Here is an 11,124-nt window from a genome sequence, read left to right on the forward strand (position 1 = left end):
GTGAATGCTGTAGAGGACAAAACATTAGTATACATTTATAATCATCGTAGTGAAGATAATCATGAAGACATGTTGAGATTGAAGCCAAACCAAATGTGAAGACATAGCAAATGTAACGCCATGAGTGAAACACTTCAAACAGAACATTTGGTGGTGGCGTGACCCACCGTATAGGAAGTATTAGACCTAGACACGGCGCATAATTATCGTGGCGCTCCGAAGTCAAATTCCTCATTAATGTATTCACACTTAGAATGCATGTCTTCATTGATTGAAGATATACTTTACTTCATGTGTTGCACATCTAAGTCATCAATATGCATAAGTGTTAGGATGTGTGCCTGATCACATGACATTTGAGGATTCCAAGATATTTAGCTCACACCGTAACTTGCAAAATCTTTTCTCATCCAAGGGCTTGGTGAAGATATCTGCCAATTGCTCTTCAGTGTTGACGTGTATGATATGAATATCTTCCTTCACAACATGATCTCTAAGAAAGTGATGACGAATCTCAATGTGCTTTGTCTTCGAGTGCTGAACTGAGTTGTTGGCAATCTTGATGGCGCTTTCGTTGTCGCAGTAGAGTGGCACTTGCTTCAGATGAATGCCATAGTCTTTGAGTGTTTGCTTCATCCACAGAAGCTGAGCGCAGCAAGATCCAGCAGCAATGTATTCAGATTCAGCAGTGGAGAGAGATACACAGTTCTGCTTCTTTGAAGACCAACATACAAGTGATCGTCCCAGAAAATGACATGTGCCTATTGTAGACTTGCGATCCACCTTGTCACCAGCATAATCAGCATCCGAGAATCCAACCAGATCAAACTCTGAGCCCTTTGGATACCATAATCCTAGAGTTGGGGTGTAAGCCAAATATCGAAGAATTCGCTTCACAGCCAAGTGATGTGATTCCTTTGGTGACGCTTGGAACCGAGCACACATGCAAACACTAAGCATAATATCTGGCCTAGATTGTAACGCCCTCGATGCGGCTATATCTCCCACGTGTCGAAGCACGACTTAGAGGCATAACCGCATTGAAAGCAATGTCGCAAGTGAGGTAATCTTCACACAATCCAAGTAATACATAAGGGAAAAGATACATAGTTGGCTTACAATCGCCACTTCACACAATTACATGAATAAAGCATTACATCATCCAGATACAATCAAGGTTCGACTACGGAACCAAAATAAAAGAAGAACCCCAAATGCGACAAGGTCCCTGATCGACCCCAACTGGGCTCCACTACTGATCAACTAGAACGAAACAACACAAAGGACAAGATCTTCATCGAGCTCCTCCATGAGTTTGGTTGCGTCATCTGCATGGTTCAACGGCACCTGCAAACTGGTTTTGGAAGTATCTGTGAGCCACAGGGACTCAGCAATCTCGCACCCTCGCGATCAAGACTATTTAAGCTTATGGGTAAGGTAAATGTATGAGGTGGAGCTGCAGCACGCGACTAGCATATATGGTGGCTAACATATGCAAATGAGAGCGAGAAGAGAAGGCAAGGCACGATCGATAAAAGTATGATCAATAAGTGATCCTAAAATAACCTACGTCAAGCATAACTCCAACACCGTGTTCACTTACCGGACTCCGCCGGAAAGAGACCATCACGGTTACACACGCGGTTGATGCATTTTAATTAAGGTCAACTTTAGGTTTTCTACAACCGGACGTTAACAAATTCCCATCTGCCCATAACCGCGGGCACGGCTTTCGAAAGTTCAAATCCCTGCAGGGGAGTCCCAACTTAGCCCATGACAAGCTCTCACGGTCAACGAAGGAATAGACCTCCTCCCGAGACATTCCGATCAGACTCGGTATCCCGTTTCTACAAGACACTTCGACAAGTTAAAACAAATCCAGCAACACCGCCCGAATGTGCCGACAAATCCCGATAGGAGCTGCACATATCTCTTTCTCAGGGCACACTCAGATGAGACTAGCTACGAGTAAAACCAACCCTCAAGTTTCCCCGAGGTGGCCCCGCAGGCAGCTCAGTTCGGACCAACACTCAGAGGAGCACTGGCCCGGGGGGGGGGGGGTTAGAATAAAGATGACCCTTGAGTCTGCAGAACCCAAGGGAAGGTGGTAGGTTGTTAGTGCAAATGGTAAAACCAAGGTTGGGCATTGCTGGAGGAGTTTTATTCAAGGCGAACTGTCAAGGGGTTCCCATTATTACCCAATCGCGTAAGGAACGCAAAATCCGGGAATATAACACCGATATGACGGAAACTAGGGCGGCAAGAGTGGAACAAAACACCAGGCATAAGGCCGAGCCTTCCACCCTTTACCAAGTATATAGATACATTAATTAAATAAGAGATATTGTGATATCCCAACAAGTAAACATGTTCCAACAAGGAACAACATCTCCATGTCCCAACAAGGAACAAACTTCAATCTTCACCTGCAACTAACAACGCTATAAGAGGGGCTGAGCCAAGCGGTAACATAGCCAAATAACGGCTTGCTAGGACAAGGTGGGTTATAGGCTTGGTTCAACAAAGTAGGAGGCATGATAAGCAAGTGGTAGGTATCGCAACATAGGCATAGCAAAAGAGCGAGCAACTAGCAAGCAAAGATAGAAATGATTTCGAGGGTATGGTCATCTTGCCTGAAATCCCGCAAGGAAGAAGAACGAGTCCATGAAGAAAATAAACGGACGTAGCCGAACGTGTCCTCACAAACGCGACGTTACCGGAACCAACCCGAAGAAGCAAACACTGGAAAGAAGCACACAACATAGTAAACAACCAACACACAAACATGGTATGATATGCGGGATGCGGTATGCGATGCATATGCATGATTTGACAAGGAATGAATGAACCTAGCCTCAACTTGGAAATCCAAGTGTGCCAATGGAAATATGAGATGAAATCGCTTGAAAACGATATAAATATCGCCGGAATCGGAGTCACGGTTTGGAAATGGCAAGCAATTCAAATATGACACCGGTCTGCGATTTACAGCAAGTAGCCATCTAAATGCAACAAGATGAACATGCTACAACACCCAAACATGGCAAAAAAATACATGGCAGGGATCCATTCATGATGCTTAACAAAAGATGAACACTGAGCTAGGGCTAAATCATCCATTAACAGGTTTAAACAAGCATGGCAAAAATGCATTTGGCAAACAGATTTCAGACTTAGTGAAATTAACACTTGTCTGGAATTACAGATCAGGTAGCACACTTTGGAGTATGAAAACTATATGCTACAGGGCCTGAACATGGCAAAGTAAAGCATGGCATAGAGCTACGCAAAGAGCTTAACAAAAGTCCCTTAGTGACCTTGAGCCAAAAGGGATCAGAAAATACATTTGCAAGCATGTGAACATGGCAAAAACATAATCAGGTTACAGACTTAGAGAAAAACTGGAACATGCAAATATGATAGCACGTAGGCATGTTTACGAGCTCGATGCACTCACTACAGAGCAAGTCATGACAATCTAAGCATACACCCATCAAGAATACACATTATACAATCTAGACATGGCAAGAACATTAACATAGCATGCACGGATCAACTACAACATCCTCGGCAAAATCGCTAACAAGTAGATAATCTGCCCAGATTCACGAAATAGCAAAAGTAGAGCTCGATTGACTCAAGCTAGGGTGCTCCATAATTGCAAACAAAGGCATGGATGGATAGAGCACCACAAGATTAACAAATCATCCTTACTGATCATCCTCAAAAGAGGCACGGATCGCTAGGAAACAACAAGAACATATGGCATAATGATAAGAACAGATCAAGGACTTAGTGGAAAAGCTAAGTCCCTGAAATCAGCATTAACGAATGCACCACTTTGCAAGCTTGTGCTAGTCACCACACACATCACAAAAATACATGGATAGCACCCTTGGAAAGATGACATGGCATATAACAAAACACATGTAGAGCTCAGGAGCATATCATGCACACAATAATCATGGCAAAAATAACAAATATCTAATTGGAGTAGCAGATCTAACAATTATCTCGAATATCATTCTTCTAACAGCATTTCGGGCATCAAGATGAACTCAAATGAAAATGATGCAATGAGATGAAATGATGTGCTCTCTGAGACGAACATTTTGATATGCTACACGCATGAATCGGAACTATGGATGCAAAGTTACGATGCGATGAACATGTGCATTTGAAACATGGAAAACTCGGGGCACGCCGATCGAGGCGGGGCCGGATCTCGCCGGAACAATGATTGAGCTCGCCGGAGGTGCGGATCCGGCCGGCGAGGAAGAGGACGGAGGGAGGCTGGAGTCGTGGCGCCGGTGTCGAGGCGGTGTGGTGGTGGAGATGGCCGGCGAGCGAGGCGAGCGGGGCGGTGAGGTCGGATGGCGGCGCCGGCGAGGGTCCCGCGCGCTGGAGCGGCGGCCGGCGATGGCGCCTGGTGTGGCTGGCGGCGCCGGCGCGGAGGAAGAAGCGGCGCGGAGGCGGGCCTCGCTCGGGGCAGGCGCGCGGAGGAGATGGGCTCGGAGGGCCGGCCGTGGCGGCGTGGCGCGCCGTGAGTGGGCGCGGGAGGCGGTGCACTGACGTGGCGGCGGCGGTGGATGCGTCCGCCGGCCAGCGGACATGTCCGGCAGCGCGGAGGAAGGTGAGATCTAGGGTTTGATCTGCGCGGATTTTCGGGGGGAGACACAAATATATAGGTAGAGGGAGCTAGGAGAGTCCAAATGAGGTGCGGTTTTTAGCCACGTGATCGCGATCGAACGACCGAGATGATGGAGAGATCTTAGGTGGGTTTTGGGCCAAATCGGAAGGGTGTTGGGCTGCAACACACATGAGGCCTTTTCGGTCCCTCGGTTAACCGTTGGAGTATCAAACGAAGTCCAAACGATACGAAACTTGACAGGCGGTCTACCGGTAGTGAACCAAGGCCGCATGACAAGTCTCGGTCCAATCCGGAAATGTTTAACCCCCATATACGAAAGGAAGGTAGAAATGACCACCGGAGGAGAACGGAGCGCCGGAATGCAAAACGGACAACGGGAAGAATGCTCGGATGCATGAGACGAACATGTATGCAAATGAGATGCACATGATGACATGATATGAGATGCATGACAAGAAAGCAATGACATGGCAACAACAGCGAATAACAGGAAGACACGTGGCACATCGGTCTCGGGGCGTTACATAGATGCACATAGATAAAGTAAAGAACCAATCATGGAGCGGTATAACTTTTGATCGAACTCTTTACCATTGTCGTCAGGACCCAGATGATGTTTGGCTGGCATTGGCATCGTGAAGCCTTTGTAGTCTTGCATACCGAACTTCTTCAGGCAATATTTGAGATACTTCTCTTGAGATATAAAGATGCCATTGCGTTGCTGTCGTATTTGAAGACCAAGGAAGAACTTCAGCTCTCCCATCATGGACATCTGGTATTGCTCTTGCATCATATATCCAAATTCTTCACTATATTTCTGATTGGTGCAGCCGAAGATAATGTCATCCACATATATTTGGCACACAAACAGTTCACCATCATATGTCTTCGTGAAGAGCGTGGGGTCGAGGGAACCAGGTGTGAAGCCTTTGCTCTTCAGGAAGTATTTGAGTGTGTCATACCAAGCCCGAGGGGCCTGTTTGAGGCCATACAGTGCCTTGTTGAGCTTGTATACCATGTCAGGATGTTTTGGATCTTCAAAGCCAGGCGGTTGTGCAACATACACTTCTTCTTCAATCTTTCCATTGAGAAAAGTGCTCTTCACATCCATTTGATATAGAAGTATGTTATGATGATTTGCATAGGCCAGCAGTATGCGTATGGCTTCAAGTCAAGCCACAGGAGCAAATGTTTCATCGAAGTCAATCCCTTCAACTTGAGTATATCCTTGAGCAACGAGGCGAGCTTTGTTTCTGACAACTTGACCATGCTCATCTTGCTTGTTGCGATATATCCATTTGGTGCCTATTATATTGTGCTTCCGAGGATCAGGACGCTTAACCAGTTCCCATACATTATTCAGCTCAAACTGGTGAAGCTCTTCTTGCATATCTTGAATCCATTCAGGTTCCATGAAGGCTTCTTCAACTTTCTTGGGTTCTGTTATTGAGACGAATGCGAAGTGCCCACAGAAATTTGCTAGCTGTGTTGCCCTTGAACGAGTAAGCGGACCGGGTGCATTTATGCTATCAATTATTCTCTCAATCTGAACTTCATTGGCAACACGAGGATGTACAGGGCGAAGATTTTGCTCTTGCTGATCATTGTCATTGTTAGAGGGATTGTCTTCAGGCTGAGCATTGTCTTCAGGTTGATCAGGTGCAGAGATGATAAGTTCCTCTTCAGGTTGAGCTTCAGAGGGTATGATTTCTCCAGTTCCCATTAGTTTGATTGATTCACTGGATGGAACTTCATCTAGCACATTTTGCAGGTGCTCTCTTTGTGAACCGTTAGTCTCATCGAACCACACATCCACTGTTTCAACCACTTTATAATGAAAGAGATTGAAGACTCTGTAGGAGTGCGAATCCTTTCCATATCCAAGCATAAAACCCTCATGTGCTTTTGGTGAAAATTTTGAAGTGTGATGTGGATCCTTGATCCAGCACCTGGCGCCAAATACTCTGAAGTAACTGACATTTGGCTTCTTGCCAGTAAGGAGCTCATAAGATGTCTTATTCAGAAGCTTGTGAAGATAAACACGATTGATTGTATGGCATTCAGTATCAATGGCTTCATGCCAGAATTTTCTTGGAGTCTTGTATTCTCAAGCATCGTTCGGGCCATCTCAATCAGTGTTCTGTTCTTGCGTTTGACGACGCCATTCTGTTGTGGCGTGTATGGAGCTGAGAATTCATGTGTGATGCACAAAGTATCAAGATATGTATCAAGGCCAGTGTTCTTGAATTCAGTGCCATTGTCACTTCTGATGTGCTTTATCTTGGCGCCATAGTTGTTCATTGCTCGATTGGCGAAGCGTCTGAAGACATCCTGCACTTCAGTCTTGTAGAGGATTATATACACCCAAGTATATCTAGAATAATCATCAACAATGACAAAGCCATAGAGACAAGCAGTAGTAGTAAGAGTTGAGTAATGAGTGGGACCGAAAAGATCCATGTGGAGCAGTTCGAAGGGTCGAGTTGTTGTCATGATTGTCTTCGAGGGATGCTTGGCCCTCGTCATCTTTCCTGCTTCACAGGCACCGCATAAGTGATCTTTCTTGAACTTGACGCCCTCGATGCCTATGACATGCTTCTTCTTTGCAAGGGTGTGGAGGTTCCTCATGCCAGCATGCCCTAGCCTCCGATGCCAGAGCCAGCATTCTGAAGCTTTTGCCAGAAGACATACGGCAAGCTGTGGTCCTGCTGAGAAATCTACCACGTACAAATCATCCTTCCTATACCCTTCAAACACTAGAGACTTGTCATATTCCATTAGAACAAGGCAACGATATTTTCCAAACATCATGATCATATTTAAATCGCAAAGCATTGAGACAGACATTAAGTTGAAGCCAAGGGATTCAACAAGAATGACTTTATCCATGTGTTGATCCTTTTAGATTGCAACTCTACCTAGACCCAATACCTTACTTTTACCAGTGTCAGCAAATGTGATGTGACTCTTGTCGGATGGACGTAAGGTTGAGTCCATAAGAAGACTTCGCTTGCCAGTCATGTGATTGGTACACCCACTATCAATAATCCATTCTGAAGCTGCTGGTGTCGTACCCTTGGTACCACATGCCATGAAGCAGTAGGTAGGAGCGGAGTAGTCCTTGTCATTTGTATCGGTGTCGTTGATGAAGTCGTTGTCTTCAGTGTTGAAGATGGACTTGGCAACGTATGTTGTAGCCAGACTCGCAATGCCAGAATCGGACTCCTCCTCAGACTCCACCTCCACCTCCTCAGAAGCTGACTCCCCCTCTGAATCCATTTCCTTGCCAACAAACGCACGGGCCTTGCCAGATGAGCTCTTCTTGTGTGATGAAGACTTGGAGGAAGACTTGGAAGAAGACTTTGAGTATTTCTTCTTCTTCTTGTCGTCAGAGTCATACTCCTTGCTCTTCTTCTTCTTGTTCTCATTGTCCCACTGCGGACACTCAGAGATGTAGTGGCCAGGTTTCTTGCACTTGTGACATGATCTTTTCTTGTAGTCATAAGCAGAAGCTTCATCATTCCTTGAGCTTGATCGTGAAGACTTTCTGAAGCCTTTCTTCTTGGTGAATTTTTGGAATTTCTTCACAAGCATAGCAAGCTCCTTTCCAATGTCTTCAGGATCATTAGTACTGCTGTCGGATTCTTCTTCAGATGTGGAGACAGCTTTTGCCTTCAAGGCACGAGTTCGCCCATAGTTGGGACCGTCGATATCTCTTTTCTCTGAAAGCTGAAACTCATGTGTGTTGAGCCTCTCAAGTATGTTAGACGGATCGAGTGTCTTGAAATCAGGACGTTCTTGAATCATCGGGGCTAGGGTGTCAAACAAACTGTCAAGTGATCTCAGGAGTGTCTTGACGACTTCATGCTTGGTGATCTCAGTAGCGCCGAGGGCTTGAAGCTCATTTGTGATGTCAGTGAGTCGATCAAATGTGAGCTGGACATTCTCATTGTCATTTCTCTTGAAGCGGTTGAAGAGGTTGCGAAGGACACTGATTCTCTGATCTCTCTGGGTTGAGACGCCTTCGTTGACCTTGGAGAGCCAGTCCCAGACTAGCTTAGATGTTTCCAAAGCACTCACGCGGCCATACTGTCCTTTGGTCAGATGACCACAAATGATATTCTTGGCAGTAGAGTCCAGTTGAACGAACTTCTTGACGTCAGCAGCAGTGACACCTTCTCCAGCCTTGGGAACGCCGTTCTTGACGACATACCATAGGTCGACGTCAATGGCTTCAAGATGCATGCGCATCTTATTCTTCCAGTAGGGATATTCAGTTCCATCGAAGACGGGGCACGCATCGGAGACTTTAATTATCCCTGCAGTCGACATAGCTAAAACTCCAGGTGGTTAAACCGAATCACACAGAACAAGGGAGTACCTTGCTCTGATACCAATTGAAAGTGCGTTATATCGACTAGAGGGGGGGTGAATAGGCGATTTTTATGAAAGTCTTCAAAACATGGAAGTTTCGAAGACAAACGATAGAAATAAACCTATTATTATACAGCGGAAGGTAGACTACACTAGGCTAGCCATAGTCAAGTATTCAATGAAGTGAAAGCACAATGCCAAATAGCAGCTAGGTAGTAAGGATCAGATAGGAAGATATTATGAAGCCAATCAGATCAAGCAGTCACTCAGTGAAGACAAAAGATAATGCAATCATACAACGACTTGACAAGGACCAACAGTGAGTAAAGGGAAGGGAAGGATGAAACCAGTGACTTGTTGAAGACAATGATTTGTTGGACCAGTTCCAGTTGCTGTGACAACTGTACGTCTGGTTAGGGCGGCTAGGTATTTAAACCTGAGGACACACAGTCTCGGACACCCAAACCTGAACACGCAGCTCAGGATACCCAGTCCTCACCGTATTCCCCTTGAGCTAAGGTCACACAGACCTCGCCCAATCACTCTGGTAAATCTTCAAGGTAGACTCCCAAACCTTCACAGACTTCGTTCACCGGCAATCCACAATGGCTCTTGGATGCTCAGAACGCGACGCCTAACCGGCTGGAGGATTCACAGTCCTCAAGTGTAATAAGTCTTCAGATCACACAGACAGGAAGACTTAAGTGATGCCTAACACTCTTTGGCTCTGGGTGGTTAGGGCTTTATCCTCGCAAGGAATTCTCTCTCAAAGGCTTCGAGGTGGGTTGCTCTCAAACGACAAAAGCCGTACTCTAACTCTGAGCAGCCAACCGTTTATGGTTGTAGGGGGTGGGCTATTTATAGCCACTAGGCAACCCGACCTGATTTGTCCGAAATGACTCTGGGTCACTAAGGAACTGACACGTGTTCCAACGGTCAGATTTCAAACACACACGGCAACTTTACTTGGGCTACAAGCAAAGCTGACTTGTCCGACTCTGGACAAGATTCGCTCTCATAGTCTTCACTCCAAGACATAGGTTTTGGTTAAGCATCACTTCAGTCATTCTGAATGGTTCTCTTGGACCCCACTTAACAGTACAGTGGTTCCTATGACTCAACAAACAAGAAAAATAACTACGAAAGATCTAAGTCTTCGAGCTCCATATGCTTCATGCGACGTCTTCTCGTGTCATAGTCTTCAATATGAATATCTTCACATACCACCTTTGACATCAATGTCTTCATACATTTTTAGGGGTCATCTCTGGTAGGAAAACCGAATCAATGAGGGACTTCTACCTGTGTTATCCTGCAATTCTCACAAACACATTAGTCCCTCAACTAGGTTTGTCGTCAATACTCCAAAACCAACTAGGGGTGGCACTAGATGCACTTACACCATGAGCCTCGGGAACAGAAGTTCCGCCTCCATATCCTGCAATGGACTAATCGGCCAACGATTTGAGCCCGCCAGGTTTGGCTTCATCACGAGCGGAAGAGCGGTGGCCTTCCTAGGACCCGAGCACCGGCGACCTACCATGTTCTACTCTTTCTCGCTGTCGGTGGCACCCGCGTGTTGGGGAACGCAGTATTTCAAAAAAAAAATCCTATGATCACGCAAGATCTATCTAGGAGATGCATAGCAACGAGAGGGGAGAGTATGTGTACATACCCTCGTAACCGAAAGCGGAAGCGTTATGAAACACGGTTCATGTAGTCGAACGTCTTCGCGATTCAACCGACCAGGTACAGAACGCACGACACCTCCACGATCTGCACACGTTCAGCTCGGTGACGTCCCTCGTACTCTTGATCCAGTTGAGGCCGAGGGAGAGTTTCGTTAGCACGACGGCGTGATGACGGTGATGATGAAGTTATCGACGCACGACTTCGCCTAAGCACTACAATGATATGACCGAGGTGGAATTTTGTGGAGGGGGGCACTGCACACGGCTAAACAATCAACTTGTGTGTCTATGGCGTGCCCCCTCCCCCGTATATAAAGGGGGGGAGGAGGAGAGGGCCGGCCCTCATAGGGCACTCCCAAGGGGGGGGGAGGCCTACTCCTAGTAGGAGTAGGTTTCCCCCCTTCCTAG

The sequence above is a fragment of the Triticum urartu genome, chromosome 3 (assembly GCF_003073215.2).
Source record: "Triticum urartu cultivar G1812 chromosome 3, Tu2.1, whole genome shotgun sequence".
In the NCBI taxonomy this organism is placed as follows: Eukaryota; Viridiplantae; Streptophyta; class Magnoliopsida; order Poales; family Poaceae; genus Triticum; species Triticum urartu.